Consider the following 24913-nt stretch of genomic DNA (forward strand, 5'->3'; position numbering starts at 1 on the left):
GAAGGGAAGGGAAGGGAAGGGAAGGGAAGGGAAGGGAAGGGAAGGGAAGGGAAGGGAAGGGAAGGGAAGGGAAGGGAAGGGAAGGGAAGGGAAGGGAAGGGAAGGGAAGGGAAGGGAAGGGAAGGGAAGGGAAGGGAAGGGAAGGGAAGGGAAGGGAAGGGAAGGGAAGGGAAGGGCTGTGTAGCCTCAGGGTCCGACAGGGCTGGTGAGCAGCCCCAGAGACACAACAACCCAGGTCCAACCAGGCTTGTTTTCCAGGTCAAAACACTCGGCGTAGCTGGCCTGGACTTCCCTGTAGGGCACATGGGGGCTTTGGAGTCCCCCTAAGGTGCACGAGGGAGTGGGGTCCCTTGTGACACACCCAGGAATATTTTAGGTTTCCTCTGAGGCATGGAGGGCACTGGGGTCCAGTTCAAATCATGCAAGGGATTTGGAATCCTGTGTGAGGCATGCAGAGGGTTTGGGATCTCTCCCAAGGTGTGCAGGGTGCTGGGATCTCTCCTGAGGCACATGTCGGGGTTCTGGGGTCTCATTTCACATGTAGAAAGGGCTGTGGACTCTCGTAAGCGTGCAGGTGCTTTGTGTCCCTCCTGCTGCACGCAGTGGGGCTGGAGTGTCTGTTGAGGCACGCAGGGGACGGGGAGCTCCGGCAGTCCCTCCCGGGCCCGTGCGGCTCAGGGCTGCCGCGGCCCAGGGCCAGCCGCCGTGCCGGGATGGCGGTGGCGAGGCGCCGAGGCGGAGCTGCCCCGCCGGGTCACGCTGCATCGGCACAGCACGGGCGGTGCTGAGCGCCGGGCAGGCGGCACCGCCAGCCCAGGGGCCACAGCCCCGGCCCTGCCTCTTTTGGGGCCGGGCACAGACAGCCCCGCGGGACGGGCACCGCTCAGCGCCCGAGGGGACGGAACAGATGCCAGAGGAGCCCCAGGAGCTCTGGACAGGGCCCTGGCGTTGCCTGTCCGGCTCCCCCGGGCCTGTGGCCATCCCGGGCAGCAGGGGCTCGCTCTGGGCCATGCTCTCCCCGGCCAGCGGGGCTACGGGCCAGCACCCGGCTCCTGCCACTGCCCTGAGAATGCTGAGGGGATTTCGGGGCAGAACTGAACTTGACAGGGACAGAATTCATAGGAGACTTGTTTTGGCCTTTTACAAGGTTAACTGAGAAACAACTTAAAATCCCCGGCTAAATCGTCTGCTTTAACGCGTGGGGATTCCTTCAAGACCCTTCCTAACTCCCGTGGTGCCGGGCCGGGCCGCGTCCCAACGAGCACCAACACCCAGCAGCTCGATGGATGCAGCACGGCTGGCACCAGGGAAACGAGTCAGTATCCCTACAGCTGCCCGCTCTGCCTGCACGGCTGTCACACAACAGCAATGTTCCAGAAGGAACAGGCATTTTTACATCCTCAGGACCATGTGATCTTTGGTCCTGGTGGTGGATCAGAGAGAGAAGCCAAATGTGACAGACTAAACTTGACTGTAGGAGAGGGATGCCTCAGCAGAGGGTCTGGGGACCTGTGGTGCCAGCCAGTGGCCTGGCACTCGGACACAGCAGGAAGACCCCAGACTATCACACTTCACCTGCGAGGGTAGAAAAGCTCAGGTGTTCTTTGTTCAAGGTCCTCCAGAGGCACCAGCTGAAGCTGCCACAGTTCCACCTTGATAAAATTGTTTAAAAAGATTCAGAGGTCTGACACTCTGCTGTGGAGGACATTCCACATGTTATATTTGCCAAATTTTCCAATCAAAAAAACCAAAAAAACAAACCCAAACAAATTTAAATAAAACAGCAATTTTAATTATGTAACTTAATATATATACAATTGAATAAACTCGAAACACTGACTATATAATTTGGTTTAAATTACGAATAATTTGGTCCTGATAATAGCGTATAAGCAAAACTAACCATGCGGGGTATGCATGGGGTACGGAGTGCAGGGCTTTTGGACCCCCATCACCTCACGGACTAGCTTGTGAAGACAAAATTCCCCTTTTTATGCTGTATGTCATTACCATCTCCTCCCATTTTCGATTCGTCACACTTGTATCACCGCCCTCATCATCACCTTTACCACGCATGCTCCACACTTCTTTAAGTAAGTTGTACCACTCTTTGGGGATCTTCTTTGAGGAAGGCCTCTCCTCTTCCTCCATGTCCTGTAGTTCACCTTTTGGATTAAACATGCGCACCAAGCTGGTACTGTATAAACCAATATTGAGTTCTAACATTAAAGCAGTGAATCTCATATAATCAACATTTGCCTGGTGTCCAACCAAATTCTCCTCTCTTCCAACTAAATTCAGTCATTGTTATCTCTTGCTTCTTCCTGTTCTGAACAGCTGCAGGAGAACGGTGGGGAGAGGGATAACCCCTCCTCTCCCTTTCTTGCTTGGCATTACACCTTTAACTGTTTTATTATTTCCAAATATTAATTACTGTATCAGTATTGATTACTCTTTCAATTTTGTCAGCATGAATCATACCTATTTACCACACACAGTTCTCATCTTTTGGGCATTTAGGAGCTTTTCATTTTGCTTTGCACCCAAGAAAAATATAGCCCCAAATGTGCACAAATAACTCCTTTAGCATGTCCTCCTTTTCAGCTGGCTTTTCCATTGTTCTCTGCTATCTTGTCCTCATCTTTCCACAATTCCTGTGTCTATTCAAGTCCAGCCTGGCACAGTGCACACATTTGCTTTAGTTCTGTAGTGATTTATGCCCAGCCATCCTGCCAACCACACCCATTTCAATGTTGCAACAACCTAATTCTGGGCTGCAGTATGTGAATCACACTCTGCTGTGTGAGATGGCAGAGCACCAGAGCAGGCACTGAAGAAGGGGCATTCGGTACATTAGTGAAGTGAGTGCTGGAACCTGGGCTAGCTCTTACAACTCCGGCACTACGGCAGGAGTCGGGAACTGCCTCGCTATGGGCATTTACCAGAGGCAGAGCCTTTAGTGCCACTTGCTCTCCAGTGCCAGACACAAGCCACGACAGGAACGAAGCACAGGAGAAAGGAGGAGGCTCCCTGTCTTCAGGTTCTGCAAGGAACACCTTAGTCCAGGTGAAGAGAACAGGATGAGAAGCCCCTAGCTGTACTGCCCAAGGGGTTTTGTACACATACAAGTCATGGGGTGGATGCAAACAATGAACCAATAGGGAATCCTCAGGAGAGGAGTGAGGGGATTACATCAAGTGTCTGGGGCCAATTGGGGTAGGAGGGTGGAGAGGATGGGTCACAAGGGCCAGTGGGGCTCCCAGGAGTAGGGGAATGCCAAAGGGGAGTTGCAGTCAGGGATTGGCCCAAAGGTTGGGGAACCAAGGGGCTGGGTTGCCTTGACAGGCAGGGAAAGAGCTGGAACAAGGGTTTGGGAAGGACACGAGGGACAGTTTGGAGGGAGGGTAAAACCCACAGGTAAACCAACTCAGGAAAAAAATGGGGGCACAACAGAGCCCTTAAACAACACTTAAAATGAAATCAATAAAATAAATTTGAACTGCAACAATCAAGAGCATCTTGAGGGAAGCAGCCTGACCAGCAATGTCAGCAGGCAAAAGAAAGGTTTTGCTGAGCAATGGCCCTTTGATGAAGCAAAACATTTACAATCAGGGCAGTCCATTCATGCAGACAGGCGCACACTCTGGGGGTACAGCTGAGGCCATGAGGTCACAGCAGGGCTCTGGGGTCACAGCAGGCTGAGCTCTCAGCAGGCCCTGAGGTCACAGAGGTGCCAGAGGTGCCAGAGCCCCGTGGTTGCACAGCAGCACAAGGAGCCAGCAGTCAGTCCCTGAGCACAACTGTTGCGGCAGCAGCGGCGGTGGCAGCAGCGGTGCTGACGTTGGGACAGCGGTGTCGGGACAGCGGTGGCAGCAAGAGCTGCGGGACTGGCAGAGGGCAAGGCACCATGGCCCTTGCTCTGCGCCTCCTACTCCTGCTGCTCCTGGCCGTGGCCCTGCCTGCCAGGGCTGCCCAGGCTGCTCCGCTGCAAGCGCGGCGAGCAGGTGAGCTGGCAGCCTGGCTGCCCTTTCCCGGCACAGCGCTCCCGGCTCCCTGGGAAGCGCTGGGGATGGTTTTGCCCCGGGCTTTAGGGAGGGTTTCCTCTGTGGGAGGGAGAGAGACCCCACGGGCCCTGGGCTACTCCAACCACCCCTCCAGAGATGTTGCAAAGGGCCTGCAAAGAGGTTGGAGAGTGACCAGGAGCCAGCCCAGAGCTCCCCAGGCCCCTGTGCAGCTTTGGCCATGTCCATTCACATCTGGCTCCCACAGCCTTACCCAACACCCCTGCATTGCCCAGTTCCCTGTGGCAGAAGGGGATCCTAGCACACCATGGAAATGGTTCTGATCTCTGCTCCCTTCTAGACTGGAATAGTGACATGGGTTTTCAGGAAGTCCTGATGAAGGATGGTTTGAAGTTCTTTGAGGATGCTGGAGGCAAGTTTTCATTCTGTCTTTCCTGAGTGAATAATCAGGATTAATGCAGCAAAAGTTCACTTACAAACCATTTCCCTTAACATAATCTTAAGGTTGAAAGAATCTGGAAACCTTGCCCTGCTCCCTTCTGGAGCCCTGAGGGCTCCCACAGGATCACTGTCATTGGGAGGAAGGAGCATTTAGCTTTCAATCTTCCTCCCGTGTGCAATGCCAGTGTGTCCTTCCGTGTGCTCTGTGCAGCCACAGAGAAGAGCAGAGAGGGAAGGGGCCGGGCCGGGCCTAGGGCTGTGCCCCAGGGCTGAGCCTTGTGGGCAGCCTGAGGATCTCCTGCAGTGCCACAGGAGCTCTTCTGTCCTGCCTTTCTTTGCAGCTGAACCTGCTGGTGAAGGCCCCACATCCAGGACTGAGGCTCTGGGAGATGCTGAGGGTAGGTCAAGGCCTTTCCACTGGGAGAGCTGCCAGCTCAGAGCCCAAAGCTGGGCCAGGGAGGCAGCGCTGCAGGTGCCAGCACAGAACCATGCACGTGTGTGCCCTCGCCCTGCACGATCCCCTCACCGCTGCTGCGGCTCAGTGGTGCCCGTGCAGATCAGCAGAGATGGCAGAAGCTTCTGTGGCTGTTGAGTTACAGGTGTGTCTACAGGGAGGAGATTCATACGTACATTGGTGGTTATTGCCAACAAGACCAGTTTGCATGGCAGGGGTGAGTAGTGTGTCCCTGCTGACCTCACAAGTTGAGCACTGGTTTTGTGGGATGCATTCCTGGGAAATGGAAATATTTTTCTCTAAGTTCCTCCGAAGAGGAAGATGCAAGACACAACAGAGAAGATATCCCTGGAACCATCCAAACAGATGAGGCAAGTGCTGAAGAAAATGCTGCAGGGAGGACAAGGTGGGTGCATTTGCCTCATGCTTCCCCTGGGACTCAGCAGCCGGGGGCTTTGGCTGCACATCTGAACGCATGGTTCCCGGCACAGCAGGATGGGATCCATGGCTCATTCCCAATGAGGAATGTTTCCATCTGATCCAGATGTCTCTTTTGCATTCTCCAGAAATCAAAGGAGAGCCTGCGGAGAAAGAAGCATTTCCTGGAGGAAGCAGTGGTTCCGTGCCAGCATCTGTTGAAGGAGGGGAGGCCATGCCAGGCACAGGCCCAGGAGGTAATTGCTGTGCCTCTGGGCCTGAGCCCTGCTGAGGCTTCAGCTGCCCTCTCTGCTGCTTGGCAGTGCGGGCACAGCCTGGACTAGAGCGGCACAGCCCAGGGGAATTATCCCGAGCAGGCTCAGGGCACTGAGCAGTCCTGCTGGGGTCCCTCCATGGGAGACATGTCCTGAAACCTGGCAGTGACTGCACGGGGTGCCCACGGTGGGGAAAGGACAGAGGAGGAGAGCAAGGCTCCAGTGTGTCCTGAGAGGGCCTGGCTGTTTGGCCTTGGGATCTGGGAGCTGTCCCAGCAGAAGGAGGACAGGAGGGACAGAGGGAGGGATGGATAACTGTGTCACTGCCTGCTGCAGTTTTCGCCAGGGTTTTAGAGAGGATTTCCTCTGTGTCTGAGGGAGAGAACCCCGGGACCCTGCGCTGCTCCAGCCACCCCTCCCAGGGATGTTGCTGAGGGCAGGGGAAGAGTGTGGAAAGTGACCAGGAGCCAGCCCAGAGCTCCCCAGGCCCCTGTGCACCTTTGGCCATGTCTATTCACATCTGGCTCCCACGGCCATAGCCGACCCCCTGGCAGTGCCCAGTTCCCTGTGGCAGAAGGGGATCCCAGCACACCCTGGAAAGTGTTCTCATCTGTGCTGCATTGTAGATGAGGGTGCTGGGAAGGCTTCTCCATCAGCTTGGATGAAGAAAGTTTTGAAGCCCTTGGAGCCTCCTGCAGGTATGTTCTCAGTTTGCCACCAAGGAAGAATTGTAGACAAGCAGGCAGGAACCAGGTGACAGAAGCTTCTGTGGCTGTTGTGTTACAGATGTGTCTACAGGGAGGACTTCTCCAGCTTCTCCAGCTCCTACCTTGGATTTTCCACTCAAGCCCAGCTCCCATCTCAGGGGTGAGTAGTGTGTCCCTGCTGAACCCACAGGCTGAGCCTTGCTTTTGTAGGATCCATTCCTGGGAAATGGAAATATTTTTCTCTAAGTTACTCCAACAGGGAAAGTCCAAGATACAACAGATAAGATGTCCCTGCAACCATCCAAACAGATGAGGCAAGAGCTGAAGGAACCCCTGCAGACAAGAGAAGGTGGGTGCATTTCCCTCATGCTTCCCCTGGGTGTCAGCAGCCGGGGTCTTTGGCTGCACATCTGGACACGCCATGCCCGGCACAGCGGGAAGGGATCCATGGCAGCCTTGCTGCCCCGCTGCTGCTTTCACGCCCTGCAGGGCTGTTTCCCAGCCTGGCCTGGCTGCAGCTTCTGCCCAGCCTCTGCCGAAGGCATTTGGCATCAGCTGACAGTCAGCCCAAACTGTAACACACCCTGAGATCCCCCACTATATCCAGCCCTGCAGCTTAGGAAAAGGGTGGCTGTTTGGAGGTGGAAGTGCTCACATCATGCCACTGTAACCTGGCCATTTTCCTGCTCCATAAATTTCACAAATATTACCTCTGATGCCACTGCCCAAGTGGGGAACAGCTCCATCTGATGCAGCTGTCTCCCTTCCTTTGTCAAGAGATAGACATAGAGCTTCAGTGGAAGGTGGCAATTCCTGAAGGAAGCACTCCATCTTCGGTGCCAGCCCCTGCTGCAGGAAGGAAGGCGATGCCAGACACGGGCACAGGCACAGCAGGTAATTGCTGTGCCGGGCTCAGCCCTGGCCGGGGCTGTGTGGCAGCAGCTCTTCCCCCAGGGCCTGCCCTTGCCCGGCCCGGCAGCAGCCAAAGCTGGAGGCACCTCGGCTTCCAGGCCTCTGGAGCTGGTTCAGAGCCCCGGGGAAACGGGACTGGTGCAGCAACGTCCCTGGCGCTGCAGCTGCTGCGGAGCTGGCCCTGAGTGCCCAGAGGCCCAAGGCACAGGAGCAGCCCCGAGCGGGAGCCCTGCCGCCAGCCCAGGGCCAGAGCCAGCCCTGGCACACAATGGAAACAGTTCTCATCTTGGTTTGCTTCCAGACTGGGATGCTGGGAAGGATTCTCCATTAGCCTGGCGCTCTGAAGTTGTGAAGCCCTCTGGGCATTCTGCAGGTGTGTTCTCACTGTCCCACCAAGGTGTAATGTTTGACTGACTGGTAAGAACCAGGTGACAGAAGCTTCTGTGGCTGTTGTTTTACAGCCGTGTCTGCAGGGACAACTCCACCAACTCCTACCTTGGATGCTGCACATAAGCCCAGCTCCCATGGCAGGGGTGAGTAGTGTGTCCCTGCTGAACCCAAAGGCTGAGCCCTGCTTTTGTGGGGTCCATTCCTGGGAAATGGAACTACTTTCTCTTAAGGTCCTCCACCAGAAGAGATCAAAGACATGGCAGAAAAGAAATTCCAGGACCCATTAGAAATCATGTGGCAAATGCTGAAGGAACGTCTGCAGAGAAGACAAGGTGGGTGCATTTCCCTCATGCTTCCCCTGGGTCTCAGCAGCCGGGGGCTTTGGCTGCACATCTGGACACGCCATGCCCGGCACAGCAGGAAGGGATCCATGGCAGCCTCGATGCCCCGCTGCTGCTTTCACGCCCTGCAGGGCTGTTTCCCAGCCTGGCCTGGCTGCAGCTTCTGCCCAGCCTCTGCAGGAAGGCATTTGGCATCAGCTGACTGGCAGCCCCAGTTGCACCACAGTCCATGCCCTCCCTCAGATCCCCTGCAATTTCCTGGTGTCCAGGCAGATCAGATGTTGGGGCTGTTTGGGGAAGGAAGCAGCCTTGGGTTGTCCCAAAATCCTGGGTGTTTTCTGATCCTTATCCATTCCTTTCATAAGTGATGCCTCACCTTCCCCATTCCCAGTCAGGAATGTTTCCATCTTATCCAGCTGTCTCTTTTCCATTTTCCAGAAATGAACGGAGAGCCTGTGCAGAAAGAAGCATTTCCCGGAGGAAGCAGTGGTTCCGTGCCAGCCTCGGCTGCTGGAAGGGAGGCCATGCCAGGCACAGGCACAGGAGGTAATTGCTGTGCCTCTGGGCCTGAGCCCTGCTGAGGCTTCAGCTGCCCTCTCTGCTGCTTGGCAGTGCGGGCACAGCCTGGACTAGAGCAGCACAGCCCAGGGGAATTATCCCGAGCAGGCTCAGGGCACTGAGCAGTCCTGCTGGGGTCCCTCCATGGGAGACATGTCCTGAAACCTGGGAGTGACTGCACGGGGTGCCCACGGTGGGGAAAGGACAGAGGAGGAGAGGAAGGCTCCAGTGTGTCCTGAGAGGGCCTGGCTGATTGCCCTTGGGATCTGGGGGGTTTCCCCACAGAAGGAGGGCAGGAGGGACAGAAGGAGGTAGGGAGGCATAACTGTGGCACTGCCTGCTGCAGTTTGCCTCAGGGATTTAGGGAGGATTTCCTCTGTGTCAGAGGGAGAGAGCCCCAGGGCCTTGTGCTGCTCCAGCCACCCCTTCCTGGGATGTTGCTGAGGGCAGGGAAAGAGTGTGGAGAGTGACCAGGAGCCAGCCCAGAGCTCCCCAGGCCCCTGTGCACCTTTGGCCATGTCTATTCACATCTGGCTCCCACGGCCATAGCCGACCCCCTGGCAGTGCCCAGTTCCCTGTGGCAGAAGTGGATCCCAGCACACCCTGGAAAGTGTTCTCATCTGTGCTCCGTTCTAGATGAGGCTGGGAAGGCTTCTCCATCAGCTTGGATGAATAAAGTTTTGAAGCCCTTGGAGCCTCCTGCAGGTATGTTCTCGGTGTGTCACCAAGGAAGAATTGTAGACAAGCGGGCAGGCACCAGGTGACAGAAGCTTCTGTGGCTGTTGTGTTACAGATGTGTCTACAGGGAGGACTTCTCCAGCTTCTCCAGCTCCTACCTTGGATGCTATACGCAAGCCCAGCTCCCATCACAGTGGTGAGTAGTGTGTCCCTGCTGACCTCAAAGGCTGAGCCTTGCTTTTGTAGGATCCATTCCTGGGAAATGGAAATATTTTTCTCTAAGGTACTCCAACAGGGAAAGTCCAAGATACAACAGATGCGATGTCCCTGCAACCATCCAAACAGATGAGGCAAGAGCTGAAGGAACCCCTGCAGACAAGAGAAGGTGGGTGCATTTCTCTCATGCTTCCCCTGGGACTCAGCAGCCGGGGGCTTTGGCTGCACATCTGGACACGCCGTGCCCGGCACAGCAGGAAGGGATCCATGGCAGCCTCGCTGCCCCGCTGCTGCTTTCACGCCCTGCTGGGCTGTTTCCCAGCCTGGCCTGGCTGCAGCTTCTGCCCAGCCTCTGCAGGAAGGCATTTGGCATCAGCTGACAGGCCATGCCCAAACTGTAACACACCCTGAGATCCCCCACAATATCCAGTCCTGCAGATTAGGAAAAGGGTGTCTGTTTGGAGGTGGAAGTGCTCACATCATGCCACTGTAACCTGGCCATTTTCCTGCTCCATAACTTTCACAAATATTACCTCTGATGCCACCACCCAAGTGGGGAACAGCTCCATCTGATGCAGCTGTCTCCCTTCCTTTGTCAAGAGATGGACATAGTGCTTCAGTGGAAGGTGGCATTTCTTGAAGGAAGCACTCCATCTTCGGTGCGAGCCCCTGCTGCAGGAAAGAAGGCAAAGCCAGACACGGGCACAGGCACAGCAGGTAATTGCTGTGCAGGGCTCAGCCCTGGCCGGGGCTGTGTGGCAGCAGCTCTTCCCCCAGGGCCTGCACTTGCCCGGCCCGGCAGCAGCCAAAGCTGGAGGCGCCTCGGCTTCCAGGCCTCTGGAGCTGGTTCAGAGCCCCGGGGAAACGGGACTGGTGCAGCAACGTCCCTGGCGCTGCAGCTGCTGCGGAGCTGGCCCTGAGTGCCCAGAGGCCCAAGGCACAGGAGCAGCCCCGAGCGGGAGCCCTGCCGCCAGCCCAGGGCCAGAGCCAGCCCTGGCACACAATGGAAACAGTTCTCATCTTGGTTTGCTTCCAGACTGGGAGGCTGGGAAGGATTCCCCATTAGCCTGGCGCTCTGAAGTTGTGAAGCCCTCTGAGCATTCTGCAGGTATGTTCTCACTGTCCCACCAAGGCGTAATGTTTGACTGACTGGTAAGAACCAGGTGACAGAAGCTTCTGTGGCTGTTGTGTTACAGGCGTGTCTGCAGGGACGACCTCACCAACTCCTACCTTGGATGCTGCACAAAAGGCCAGCTCCCATGGCAGGGGTGAGTAGTGTGTCCCTGCTGACCCCTCAGGCTGAGCCCTGCTTTTGTGGGGTCCATTGCTGGGAAATGGAACTACTTTCTCTTAAGGTCCTACGACAGGAGAGACCAAAGACATGGCAGGCAAGAAATTCCAGGACCCATTAGAAATCATGTGGCAAATGCTGAAGGAATGTCTTCAGAGAAGGCAAGGTGGGTGCATTTCCCTCATGCTTCCCCTGGGACTCAGCAGCCAGGAGCTTTGGCTGCACATCTGGACACGCCGTGCCCGGCACTGCGGGAAGGGATCCATGGCAGCCTCGCTGCCCCGCTGCTGCTTTCACGCCCTGCAGGGCTGTTTCCCAGCCTGGCCTGGCTGCAGCTTCTGCCCAGCCTCTGCAGGAAGGCATTTGGCATCAGCTGACAGACAGCCCCAGTTGCACCACAGGCCATGCCCACCCTCTGATCCCCTGCAATTTCCTGATGTCCAGGCAGATCAGATGTTGGGGCTGTTTGAGGAAGGAAGCAGCCTTAGGTTGTCCCAAACTCCTGGTTGTTTTCTGATCCTTATCCATTCCTTTCACAAGTGATGCCTCACCTTCCCCATTCCCAGTCAGGAATGTTTCCATCTTATCCAGCTGTCTCTTTTCCATTTTCCAGAAATGAAAGGAGAGCCTGTGCAGAAGGATGCATTTCCCGGAGGAAGCAGTGGTTCCGTGCCAGCCTCGGCTGCTGGAAGGGAGGCCATGCCAGGCACAGGCACAGGAGGTAATTGCTGTGCCTCTGGGCCTGAGCCCTGCTGAGGCTTCAGCTGCCCTCTCTGCTGCTTGGCAGTGCGGGCACAGCCTGGACTAGAGCGGCACAGCCCAGGGGAATTATCCCGAGCAGGCTCAGGGCACTCGGGTACTGAGCAGTCCTGCTGGGGTCCCTCTGTGGGAGACATGTCCTGAAACCTGGCAGTGACTGCACGGGGTGCCCACGGTGGGGAAAGGACAGAGGGGGAGAGCAAGGCTCCAGTGTGTCCTGAGAGGGCCTGGCTGTTTGCCCTTGGGATCTGGGGGGCTGTCCCAGCAGAAGGAGGGCAGGAGGGAGTGTAGCAAGGAGGCATAGCTGTGGCATTGCCTGCTGCAGTCTTCCCCAAGGGTTTAGTGTGGATTTTCTGTGAGTTTGAGGGAGAGAGCCCCAGGGCCCTGGGCTACTCCAGCCACCCCTCCCAGGGATGTTGCTGAGGGCAGGGAAAGAGTGTGGAGAGTGATCAGGAGCCAGCTCAGAGCTCCCCAAGCCCCTGTGCACCTTTGGCCATGTCCATTCCCATCTGGGTCCCATAGCCTTACCCGACCCCCTTGCAGTGCCCTTTTGCCTGTAGCATTAGGGGATCCCAGCATGCCACAGATATGGTTCTGATCTCTGCTCCCTTTTAGACTGGAATCGTGACATGGGTTTTCAGGAAGTCCTGATGAAGGATGGTTTGAAGTTCCTGGAGGATGCTGGGGGCAAGTTTTCATTCGGCCTTTCCTTAGTGAATAATCAGGATCAATGCAACCAAAGCTCATTTATAAACCATTTCCCTTAACATTATGTAAGGGCTGAAGGATTCTGAGAATCTTTCCCTGCTCCCTTCTGGATCCCTGAGGGCTCCCACAGGATCGCTGTCAGTGGGAGGAAGGAGCATTGATCTTTCAGTCCTCCTCCCGTGTGCTGTGCCAGTGTGTCCTTCCGTGTGCTCTGTGCAGCCACAGAGAAGAGCAGAGAGGGAAGGGGCTGGGCCCAGGGCTGTGCCCCGGGGCTGAGCCTTGTGGGCAGCCTGAGGATCTCCTGCAGTGCCACAGCAGCTCTTCTGTCCTGCCTTTCCTTGCAGATGAACCTGCTGGTGAAGGCCCCACATCCAGGACTGAGGCTCTGGGAGATGCTGAGGGTAGGTCAAGGCCTTTCCCCTGGGAGAGCTGCCAGCTCAGAGGCCAAAGCTGGGCCAGGGGGGCATCGCTGCAGGTGCCAGCACAGAACCATGCACGTGTGTGCCCTCGCCCTGCACGATCCCCTCACCGCTGCTGCGGCTCAGTGGTGCCCGTGCAGATCAGCAGAGATGGCAGAAGCTTCTGTGGCTGTTGAGTTACAGGTGTGTCTGCGGGGAGGACTTCTCAAGCTCCAGGGCTGGATGCTTGGCCCCAACCCAGCTCCCATGGCAGGGGTGAGTAGTGTGTCCCTGCTGACCCCACAGGCTGAGTCCTGCTTTTGTGGGATCCATTCCTGGGAAATGGAACTAATTTCTCTTAAGGTCCTCCAAAAGGAAAGACCCAAGTTTTTGCCGCCAAAAAGTCTCATGACTCAGATGAATTCCTGAGACAAACACAGAAGGAAGCACCCGGAGGACAAGGTGGGTGCGTTTCCCTCATGCTTCCCCTGGGACTCAGCGGCCGGTGCCTTTGGCTGCACATCTGGACACGCCGTGCCCGGCACAGCAGGAAGGGATCCATGGCAGCCTCGCTGCCCCGCTGCTGCTTTCACGGCCTGCAGGGCTGTTTCCCAACCTGGCCTGGCTGCAATTCCTCCCCAGCCTCTGCAGGATGGAATTTGGCATTAGCTGATAGGGTGCCCCAACTGTACTGTGGGCCTGAGATCCCCTGCCATTTCCCAGTCTCTGAGAAGATCAGGAGGTGCAGCTGTTTGCACAAGGGAGTGCACTGGCCCAGCCCCAATTACCTGGGCTTTTTCCTGATCTTTACCTGTGACTTAGACAAGCATTGCCTCCTGAAGGTGCCACCTCCCCAGTGGGGAATATTTCCATTTGATCCAGTTGTCCCTTTTTTCCTTTTTCAAGTGATGGACCAAAAGGCTGTTCAGGAGGAGGAACACTCAGGGAGAAGCAGTGGCTCATTGGCAGCCCCTGCTGCAGGAAGGAAGGCGATGCCAGACATGGGCACAGGCACAGCAGGTAATTGCTGTGCCGGGCTCAGGCCTGGCCGGGGCTGTGTGGCAGCAGCTCTTCTCCCAGGGCCTGCCCTTGCCCAGCCCGGCAGCAGCCAAAGCTGGAGGCGCCTCGGCTTCCAGGCCTCTGGAGCTGGTTCAGAGCCCCGGGGAAACGGGACGGGTGCAGCAACGTCCCTGGCGCTGCAGCTGCTGCGGAGCTGGCCCTGAGTGCCCAGAGGCCCAAGGCACAGGAGCAGCCCCGAGCGGGAGCCCTGCCGCCAGCCCAGGGCCAGAGCCAGCCCTGGCTCCCGACTGGGCAGGGGCTGCGCTGGCTCCTGACAGGGCCTGAGCCTGTCCCCTGGGGCTGGGGGAGCTGTGACGCGGCAGGGAGGGCCAGGGGTGGCAGTGGCTGCTCAGGGATGGCTTTGGCCCGTGTCCCTGGCAGCAGCCACTGCCCAAGCAGCTGCGCTGCCCCCGGGCTCTCCTCCCGGCCTGCTGGGCTTTGTTGGCTGGCACAGCCTGTGCCAAGGGCCGGCAAGGTGCCTGCAGGCCCCAGCTCTGGGGGAAACAGAGAACGTCTTGCCTGTATCCACCGTGCTGCCAGCTCAGCAGTGCAGCACAGCACGGGCTCACGCTCCCCATCGCTCCCACAGATGCAGCCGGCACCACAAGACCTGTTCCTGATGCCCAGGATGGCCTCGGAAGGGGCTTCTGTCAGGGAACCGACTGCTGGCTAGCGTTTCTGGCAGGCATGCTTTATTTGGAGCTTGTCTTCCTATTCTGCTGCTTTGGAATCTGGTATTCCTGGAACAGAAAACAGTGAGTGTTTTATTGCCCGCCCCCTCCAACAGCTTCTTTTCAAAGTCCAGCATGGACAGGGAACATTCCCATTGAGGCTGCAGTGGAGTTGTGGCCAGCCCATGATTGTCCAAATAACTCTGCTGAGGGTTCTGCTGCTGCCCAGTGCTTCCATTGGCCTCTCAATTGCTGGGCCTTGTCCTGGGGGCCCCGCTGGGGCTGCAGCCAGTGCTGGCTCCCACTGAGGCTGCCTGGCCAAGAGCAGCCCCAGGGGCACGGGGCAGAGGCAGAGGGAGGTGGGGAGGAGAAAGAGCAGGGCCGAGGTTGCCCTTGAAAGGCAGAGGCGCTCTGGGACCCGCTCCTGGCCAGGGACCCTGCCCAGAGCCGTCCCTGCTGGCCGGGGCCTTGAGGGGCAGCTGTCCAGCTGGGCCCAGCTGTGCCAGCAGCTCCAGCCGTGCTGGGGAGCCTTGCCAGCTCTGGGCCCTGCTGTGCACGAGGGTCCCTGTGTGCCACTGGCAGCTGGGGCCTCAGCCACCTCCTCTCTGCACAGGAGCACCTCGGGACAGGAGTTGGAAGACGGTGGCTGCACCTCACACCCAGACAGCGTGAGCAGCTCCTCCAGCAGCAGGAACGGCCTGGACAGCCCTCTCAAGTCTTCTGTGAAGAGGACCCCAGAACAACAGTCTACGAGGGAACCTCCTTCTACCCCGTAAATCCCACTGCCACCTGCTCTCCCCATGGGCCTCCCCAAGCTGCCTTCATCCCTTTTTTTATCTTTGTCTGTCCCATCCCAGCCAACTCGAGTACCTCTAGGGACCCCAGGAGCAGCCCAGCACCCTCCAGCCCTTCCTGAGACCAACACATCCCTCCCTCTGCCCCTGAGCCCCCCGGCCTTGCCCTCTAGGAATCACTGAAGATGACACCCCACCCCACCCCACCCCCCCCGCTTGCAGGGTAGGCAATGGCCTATTCTTCTGTTTAAATAAAGAGAAGGATCTTTGTTCTGGTTGGAAAGCAAAACCAGTGAGAGACTCCAAGTCAGAAATACAATTTATTAGAAAAAGGGAAAAAAATCAAAACACATGCAATGATACAAAAGAAAAACCACTGACAGGGTCAGAATACAGCCTGCTGACACCCTGCTAGTTAGCGTGGTGGTAGCAGTCCAGATGAAATGGACTTGTGGAAGTGGTGATCCTGTAGAAACCATCTGGTAGCTCTCATCCTCTGGAAAAGCAGTGGGTAAGGGCGGCGGTTCCTCTGGGAATCCAGTGGAAAGACTGCTTGTTGTGTCCCAAAACCCAGATTATATCCAGCTGGGGATGCTTAGCTCCTCCCCCAAGGGCAGAGCATCTCACAGTGGGCTGATATCCTTCTGCCTCATGCTGTGGGTCCTTGATTAGCCACTAAACAGAAATGGGTCTGGGAGGGAGTTATCTCTGACTCATGTGGCAAGACATTGATGGGCCCATTAACAGGAGATAAGGAAGAAACAATGCCCCTCCTGGTTTCAGCAGCTCTTGAGGATGGCATTAGAATACATCTTTACACTGCAACCTAGGACAAGCGGTCACCCCAGTGTCCAGGTGGCAGCAGCAAAGCCCACCCAGCACCAGCACTGACTGAGCTCCATGCCCAGGAGGAGCCGTGGATGCCCACGGTGTGGGCAGGCAGAAGCCAGGCCGGGGCTGCTGTTGAAATGGAGGTTTTTGGGCGGGTTCAATTAAGTTAGCAATATATGGACTAAGCATTTAAATATTAAATTGTAGAATTATGTGTTGAATTTTAACCTTTTACTTAAGAAACCTCTGCCATGGTACAAAGGGCATAGGAAAATGCAAATTTCTGAAGCTTCTTGCTATGAAGGACAATACCAGTGTCATAAACAGGGCAGGAGATCTTTCTCCTTTTTAATGCCTTTATTAAAAAAATTCAGCTCGGGTTGTGGGAAACGACAGGTCACCCGCACCCCCGCTGCTCCCAGGAGTGGCACGGAGGAAGAGGATGATGCAGCTGTGCCCGCTGGTATGCAGGCAGAGCTGGGGCTTCCGTCCTCAAGGGAGTAGTGGGAATTCCGCTTTTTTGGTCTAACATTCCAGATCCTCTTTCTAGCTGACATCCTTTCAGGTTAGGGTGAAAAGTGAAAAGGATTTTAGCAGATACTAAGGATTAAGTTCCTCACCTTTAGACATTACTTAGGTTTCATAATTCCATGTTGGCTTGTTGTTTTTAGGAGTTTTTTTCCTGGAAAATTGCAAACTTTGGTGAAATGCATTCTCATCTGCATACTAGCTCTGATGTCACCCCCCCACCCTGCTACCTGCAGGCTCTGGGGAAGCAGCAGGGGGACAATTGCGCTTGATTTCTAACCATTAACAGGTAATTGAAGAAAAACTATTAACAAGAGGTGATTGCTACATGAAGCTATCAACAACAAATAGTCAACATTTCAACTCTCAGCAACTGGCCCAACCTGTTTAACTTTGCAGCCTTAAAAAAAATGGATAATTTGTTGGGGAGAACACCCCAGGTGTGGAGACACGAGGCTTGACTCCATTTCAGAAGGCTGATTTATTATATATTCTATTAAAATAGTACATTAAAACTATACTAAAAGAACCGAGAGGAAAAAATGACCAGAAGGCTACAAAGAAGAAGAACAGAATGGAATGCATAACAAAAATCTTGTGACTGCTCACAGGCTCAACACAGTTGGCTGTGATTGGTCATCAAGTGAAAACAATCCACATGGAGCAATGGAAGATGCACCTGTTGCATTCCACAGCAGCAGATAGTTATTGTTTGCATTTCTTTCCTGGGGCCCTCAGCTCCTCAGGAGGGGAAAAATCCTAGAAAAGGATTTTTAATAAAATATCGTAGCTACAGGTAACTTTTTTACTCATAAGACCAGGAGAAGACCACGGAATTCAGGAAACCTAAACTAAGGAGCTCCTCTGTCTCCAAGTTGATGGACAGAAGTGGTATGTATTCCTTTCCTTTTTTTAGGGTTGGCTACTGATAAGTCACACAAGAGACGCCTTTGTGTGCAGTTTTGCACAAGCAGTTTGCAAGCAATCGTCTGCCGGGGAGAGGCCGGTGGTGGGGGGTCCCCAGCTGACAGAGCAGCTGGCGGAGCGTTGGTTTGAACTGTGATTGTGTATGGTTATCACGTCTGGACGGGCGTGCTTGTGTGTGTGAGTGAACGGTGAAACACGCTGCGGGGAGTGAGGTCTTGGTTTAGTTTCTCTGGTAACTGTGGTTTTTCAAAGAACATTTCAAGGGCGCCGGGTCGCCATGAGCGTGGCGCAGGTCGGCGCAGCGGGCAGAGGCGGCGCAAAGCCAGGGCAGCGGCGGCCAGCCGGCAGCGCCTGGGAGAGCAAGCAGCGCATGCCCAGCGCAGGCAGCCCCTGGCCGGCAGCACATGTGTGGTGCAGGGCGGCTCCAACGAGCGGGGCCAGCGCGGTGCAGGGCCATGAGCCGGGGCTTGCCAAATTGCTCTCGGGGCAGCGGGCCAACAGCACGGCTGGCAGGCACTCGGGGCATCAGCCGCGGTTTGTAGGGTTGCTTTGAACACCGCTAGCTGATAGCACAGCTAGCAGGAGCACGGTACAAGTCGGCATTTGCAAGCAAGCGCCACTGGTTGGTAAGGGGCAGGAACCACCTGAAGGCAGCCAGCAAGCCCGCCTGGGCTAAGAGTTAAGTGTTTGCAGTGCGATAACACTGCCCTTCAGTCTTGACAGCTGTTACTAGGAGAGCCTTTGCATTAAGGGTTTTGCTGCTTTTTGTGGTTTTTTTTTTTTTTTTTTTTCTACAAGCTGAAATAAATGGGCAGGAGATCTTTCTCCTCTTTCACGCCGTTATTTAAAAGGATCAGCTCAGGTTGAGAGCAATCGACGGATCATGCCCACGCCGCCGTTGCTCCCAGAAGTGGCACAGAGGAGGAGGGTGATGCAGCTTTGTCTGCTGGTCTGCAGGCAGAGCTGGGGATTCCATCCTCATGAGAGATTAGGAGATTCCACCTTTTTGGTCCATCACCTTGGTTCCTCTCTCTAGTCAACATTCTTTCCGGTTAGGGTGAGAAGCAAAAAGGATCCAAGCAGGCACTGGACTATGCTCCCATCCTTAGACATCACCTACGTACCCATAGTTCTATGTTGGCTCATTGTTTTTAGGGGTTTTCATGGAAAACTGCAAAATTTGGTGCAATGCATTTGCCATCTGCATACTCGCTCTGATGCCACTCCCATTCTCCTGGTACTCGTAGGGTCCCGGCGTCCCTCCCTGGCAAGCCTCAGGGGGACAATGGTTAATCACCAACCATTAACAGGTAATTGAAGAAGAACTCTTAACAATGAAGCTAACTTAACAGCAACTGGTCCAACTTGTTTTAACTCTGCAATCTGAAAAAAAATAGATAACTTTTTATTCATAACGCAAGCCAGAGGTGATTTGCCCACGGTGGCTGCCTAACTTCAAGCCTGGGCTGGGAGAGCCCGGCCTCCGAGACATGCTCTACGCAGGTGGTTTCAGCTTGAACCCAGTCAGTCTCTTCATCCGTCAGGTGCTGGGTAGTCATAGAATGGGAGGACGGAGGGAGAGACAGAGTGTTCTTGGGAGGAATATACTGCCGTTCAACACGTTGCTATCGAGCCTTTGACTGGGAACACCCCGCAGCTGAAAGAGTGCTTAGAAACGCCTTGACCTGGGGGCTTGAAGGGGTGATTCCCTGTTTTGTGTGCAGACTGACAGCTTTTCACTGGGAGCCAGACTGGCACACAGCTTGGGTTCTCCTTCAGTGCAGAAAGTGTCAGAGGAGGTGGTATTGTGTTTCATATAGACAGAGACCTGCATGCCGTGCATGTACCCCTGAACTGCCAAGATACTATAACCAAGAGGTACATGCAAGGTGTGAAATAGTGAATTTAATCTATGGAAAAAGTCACCTAGACCCTGAGACATGGGAAGACATCTTTGAAGAGGACTGGGAAAGGATAAAGGAGTGGCACAGCTGTATCAAAAGGAAGGATTAAGGAATTTTTTTTCTTTTCTTTTCTCCCCAGTGGTTTGGATTGTACCCTTAGGAGTTTGTAACTTTGTGTGAGACTAAGAAAACAACAAACAAGTAAAAGTTAATGGTGGATTGTTATATATTAATTATTAAATTAATTTCTATTTAATGTTAATAACATTTAATTATTTGAAGTATTATTGATTGTTAAATGGGTTATAAATATTTCTGTACATTGATTATTTGATTAATTATTACTTTTTAAAAATAACTCAGAAGAAGGGGAAAAAAGGAGTTTTGATTTGAGACTCACATCTGGACATTTGGAAATGAGTAAACTAAAGCTTGCTCTAAAAAGACATCATGGGAACGAGGCAGAGTAAGGAAGTACCTAAAGCCAGCCCATTAGGGTGTGTCTTAGCACACTGGAGAGAAATAGCAGGCAAAGGGGGCAGGCAAAATTTTAAAAAAGCCTAATTATATATTGCTCCCATTGGTGGCAATTATATCACCTGGAGGATGGGGCAAGGTGGCCTCCTACAGGTACATTGGAATAGAATACCCTGTTACAGCTAATGTTGTTTCCATAGAGGGAAGGAAATGGAAGGAGGTTTCTTATTGTGATATGTTTTTCCTCCCTCCAAAATAACCCTGATTGGCAAAGGGACTGTGGCATCAGAGCCCCCTCTGACCCCCTCGTTTTGGCTCTTGAAAGAGAAAACAGAAGCAAAATGGGAGAACTCAAATGGGGCTGCTCGGCCTGTAGCATAAGACAGAGATGCAGCAGGACAGATAAAGTTTATCGCACAGCACTAGAGGAACAAGAACAAGACCTAGCTGACCTATTTAGCCCTCACTTGGGAGGGCAGGGAGGAAGTGGTGGAGACTTGGGCGGGGCTCCATCTACACCACCTACACCTTCTACACCACCTACACCAGCTAGTCAACCTCTTCCACTATTCCTCCTACTCCTACTCCTCCTCCTTTGGAGAAGACACCAGCTCCAACCCCTCTAGGCAGCCCAATAGCATCCCGAACCAGAGGACAAATACTGCAGGCCCCTTTGCAGGTGACAGTAAAACCAGGCAGAGAAAAGATATTAGTTAAGGTGCCCTTCTCCACCCTTGATTTGGAAGCTAGGAAAAGGATTGCAGGAAATTACCAAAATGACCCAATAAACATTGCTAAATATCTAGGATACATTATGAAGCAGCACAATCCAGACTGGGGTGATATTCAATTGTTATTAGACACATTCACTGAAACAGAAAGCTAGATGGTTTTAGAGACAGCCGGGAACCAGGTAGCAGACCACTTTAGACAACAACCAGGGGATCTAAAGGAACATTTTCCACTTCAGGACCCAGGCTGGAACCTGAACCAACCAGTACAAAGACAGAGGCTAAAAAATTATCAGGATTGGCTTCTATTGGGAGTGGAAAGAGCAACACTTGAAACTATAAATTGGTCAGCTTTATATGCTATTAAACAGGCACCCTCAGAATCCCCCAGAGAGTTCCTAGACCACCTGAGAAACACAATGCGACGCTATGCACCACTGGACCCTGCATCTGATCTGGGGATATGCTGGAACCCAGGACACCCCTCTGGGTGCCCTGGATGACACGTGCCCCTGGCAGAGGGCTGGGGAATCCTGGCAGGAAGCCAGAGACACTTGGGATTTTGATCTTAACCCATGGAGCAAATTACCAACCTTGTGTGAAGAATCACAAGTCACAGAAGTTTAAGTGGAGTGATAATGAATTAATCCTAGGGTGAAAAGTGGAATTTCAGGGATTTTACTAGAGGGGGTCTAGGAGGCAAGATGGAGGGATTTGGGCGTTGTCCTATTTTTCTTCCTTCTTCTTCCTAGCTTCCATCTTCTTGGTGATGGTGGCACATTTGGATTGGTTTAGACTAGAAGTAGACAGTCTAACAGAGGTGATAGGTATTGGAAAATAATGACAAATAAAGTACATGTAATTCCTCGTATAAAATGTAGACACCAGCCCAGGGGCGGGCAGCGTGCCCATGACAGACCTGCAGATCAGACCTCTGCAGGTCTGAAAAAGAATGGTTTAGATAAGAGACAATAAACAACCTTGTGAACCAGAGCTGAAGAATTCTGACTCTTTCTTCCACCGTCGGGCTGGGAAAAAAGAACTCTCGGGGGGGGTCATCCTGACTGCAGGAAACCCGAGAGGGATACAACAAGTAATTAATCTATTTTTGGGACAGTCCAAGGGGGATATTTGGTGCAAACTCTAAAAAGTCTGAGAAGAAGATATACGGAATTTAGAAACTTTATTGGTGGAGGCTTGGAGAGTCTTTAGCAACAGAGAAGAAGGGGATAAACAAGGGATGAAAAACTTAATAGCAATAGTGCAGGAGGAACGGAAAGAAAGACGTGAAAGCGGGCAGGGAGCACCCAGGCAAGGCCCTCCTCGATCCGGCAGAAATCAATGTGCAAACTGTAAGAAACAGAGCCATTGGAAGAAGGACTGTCCAGAGCAGAAAGAGAATGGTGAAGGGAATCAAAGGAGAGGAGGGGTGGTTGCCCATGTGCAAGAGGATTAGGGGGGACTGGAGGAGACTACCCCAGCAGGCTCTCTGGTTGTAAAACTAAAGCTGGGAGAAATGGAAAATGAAGGGAAATTCCTAGTCAACCTTTAGAAGCGAGTACCTTCCTGGGGCAAGGTACTCAGTTCTAAATACAGCCTTGATGCCCGTAGGCGATGATTATGCTACAGTTACGGGAGGGACTGGCCAAACTGAAAAGGCATTTTTCTTTAGGCCACTAAAATACAAACTGGGAAAGCAGTGGGGGATCCACAAATTTCTATATATGCCCAACTCCCCTGAGCAACTTCTGCACAGAGATTTGCTGGGACAATGACAGCCAACTATTGCATTCAAAAATGGGGAAATTACTCTGGAGGGAAATGATCAAGAGTATGTAGAAATATTGAGTTTGATATTAACCACTAGTCAAGTCACAAGGGAAACTGAAATCGATGAAGACGTAATGAATCAGGTGTTCCCTGGGGTATGGGCCTCTGATGTATCAGGGAGAGCAAAAAATGCTCCGCCTGTTCAGATCAGACTAGAAGAGGGAATGCAACCTGGCAGAGTTAAACAGTATCCTCTGAGGAAGGAAGATAAGGAAGGAATTAGCCCAGTAATTGAGAAGTTTTTGCATCTAGGATTATTAAAAGAATGTCAATCTGATTTTAATGCCCCTATCCTACCAGCCAGCAAACCTGATGAGTCATACAGGTTAGTACACGATCTGCAAGCCATGAACAAGATAACTGAGGATCTGTATCCTGTGGTGGCCAATCCCTACACGATATTAAATTGCTTAACACCTGAACTAACTTGGTTTACCGTTTCAGGTTTAAAAGATGCCTTCTTTTGCCTTCCTATCCACCTAGCCAGCCAGAAAATTTTTGCATTTGAATGGGAAAGTCCTAAAAGTGGGCAAAGAATTCAACTTACATGGACAGTACCCCCACAGGCATTTAAAAACTCACCCACTTTGTTTGGAGAACAACTTGCAAAGGAATTAGAGGCCTGGGAAGCCCCTCCAGAGGAAGCGAAGCTGCTACAAAGATGACATCCTCATAGCCACACGGACAAGTGAAGCATGCGTGGCCTGGACAGTAAGCCTCTTGAACTTTCTGGGACTCCAAGGGTGCCGGGTATCAAAGAAAAAGGCTCAAGCAGTAAAACAGACATTAATTTATCTGGGATACAAAGTCAGTACTGGACAATGTACCCTGGGCCAAAGCCAGAAGGAGGCAATATGCCAGACCCCAAAACCTCAGACTGCAAAAGAACTAGGAACTTTCCTGGCAATGACGAGGTGGTGCAGGTTATGGATCTGTTACTATGGACTGTTTGTTAAGCCCTTATATGAACTTATTGCAACTGAAAGCAGGGAAATCCAATGGACAGAGGAAGCTATGCAGGCCTTCCACCAGCTGAAAAAAGCCCTCATGTCAGCTCCAGCTCTGGGATTGCCAGACGTGAGTAAGCCTTTCGTCTTGTTCTCCAATGAGAAGCAAGGAATGGCCTTGGGAATATTAGCACAGGACCTCGGCCCGTACCGGAGACCAGTTGCTTACTTCTCTAAGCAATTGGATGCAGCAGCTAAAGGCTGGCCTGGATGCCTCAGAGCTGCTGCAGGAGTTGTACTGAATATCCAAGAGGTAAGTCAATTCACCCTGGGCCACAAAATGACTGTGCCAGTGTCTCACACGGTGTCTGCAGTGCTGGAGGTGAAAGGCGGACATTGGCTTTTCCCACAACGATTTCAGAAATACCAAGCTATTATGGTGGAGCAAGATGCTGTGGACATTGTGGTGACTAATATTGTCAATCCAGCCTCCTTCCTCAGTGGAAACCAAGGGGAGCCAGTGGAGCATGACGGCCTGGAGGTACCCCCGGTACTCGGGGTACAGGGCTCGATGCATCAGTACATGATGTGCAGGCTGGAGACTATGTATATGTTAGGTCTCTTACAGAGAAGGCCCTGCAACCACAATGGGAGGGACCATACCAAGTGCTCCTTACTACCTTCACTGCAATCAAGACTAAGGAACAAAGTGCTTGGATCCACCACAGCCGTGTTAAGAAAGCTCCAGAAGCCCCTTGGAGAATAACACCGGGTGATGGTAAACTGAAACTGAAACTTAGCCGCACAAAATGAATGCATCATGGTGGGTGGGGATTTGTGCTGAAGTGTTGTTTACAATCATCGCTGTCATCCAAAAATTAGAAAGTACTCCTAGCCAGAACAATGCTGAATGGCCTTGGTCCCAAGCCCTTACTCAATAGACCGGATCCATGGTAAACCTTCCCATTTAAAAGGTTTAAACCTAACAACTGTGGTCATGTGCAAAAAGCAAATATAAAAAACACTGCAGTGGCAGAAACAGAGGTTGTGGTGACTTCAAGGGACCATGGGGGAGGTAATTAAGATAGGGTGTAGAATGATTAATGGGACTACCTATAGTAAAGCAACCCAAATCAGTGTAAATAAGCACTGGAAGATTTGCAATCATCCAAATGAATTGGACTGTTGGCACAACTTCACATTAAGACAAACTGTTGACATGGTTTGCTTCTGGGCCTGCAACATTATTGGGCTGTCTTTCAAATTTAAAATAAATGCTATAGCTAAGCCTGTTACAACCCACCCCAGCACTCAAGCACAAACCCAAAATACGCCATTTAAGCTTGAACCTAGAGTTTATGAAATTGGCCCATACATAATAAGGAATATGGGTCAACAACAACTGTTATTTAATCCAGAATTATGACATGTCAAACTGTTAATGCAAACTACTATCTCGACAGTTCAGCCAGCTTGTTCCTCCTTCATAAGGTCATCCTTCAAGGGATGGACAAGATGGCTACAAAAACAAGCGCACTTCAGAGACAGAATGCAAAGGGATTTAACCAAGATGTTAGGGACTGGGCTAGGGGTTTTGAATAGGATTGACTCAGAAATATTAATGAATAAATTAGCTGTAGCAGCTAG

The 24913-nt window shown here is 52.9% G+C and overlaps 4 long non-coding RNA genes across 5 annotated transcripts in view; 3 read left to right on the top strand and 1 right to left on the bottom strand.

The window, feature by feature from the left end:
- LOC135307622 (uncharacterized) overlaps window positions 1-24913 on the bottom strand; it is a 233518-nt gene that overhangs the window by 193691 nt on the left and 14914 nt on the right. The window lies entirely within an intron of this gene.
- On the top strand, window positions 5062-5591 carry LOC135307491 (uncharacterized). Its single transcript, XR_010368217.1, has 3 exons — window positions 5062-5134; window positions 5222-5323; window positions 5484-5591. It is a non-coding gene; the product is annotated as an uncharacterized LOC135307491 (long non-coding RNA).
- LOC135307358 (uncharacterized) lies at window positions 7504-11414 on the top strand. Of its 2 annotated transcripts, none has more exons than XR_010368062.1 (4): window positions 7504-7601; window positions 7690-7761; window positions 7849-7950; window positions 11316-11414. It is a non-coding gene; the product is annotated as an uncharacterized LOC135307358 (long non-coding RNA). The 2 variants fall into 2 exon arrangements; XR_010368061.1 differs by lacking the exon at window positions 11316-11414 and adding an exon at window positions 8398-8479.
- On the top strand, window positions 9152-9580 carry LOC135307950 (uncharacterized). The gene is made up of 3 exons (XR_010368515.1): window positions 9152-9222; window positions 9311-9391; window positions 9479-9580. It is a non-coding gene; the product is annotated as an uncharacterized LOC135307950 (long non-coding RNA).

This window comes from Passer domesticus, chromosome 9 (genome assembly GCF_036417665.1).
Source record: "Passer domesticus isolate bPasDom1 chromosome 9, bPasDom1.hap1, whole genome shotgun sequence".
Lineage (NCBI taxonomy): Eukaryota > Metazoa > Chordata > Aves > Passeriformes > Passeridae > Passer > Passer domesticus.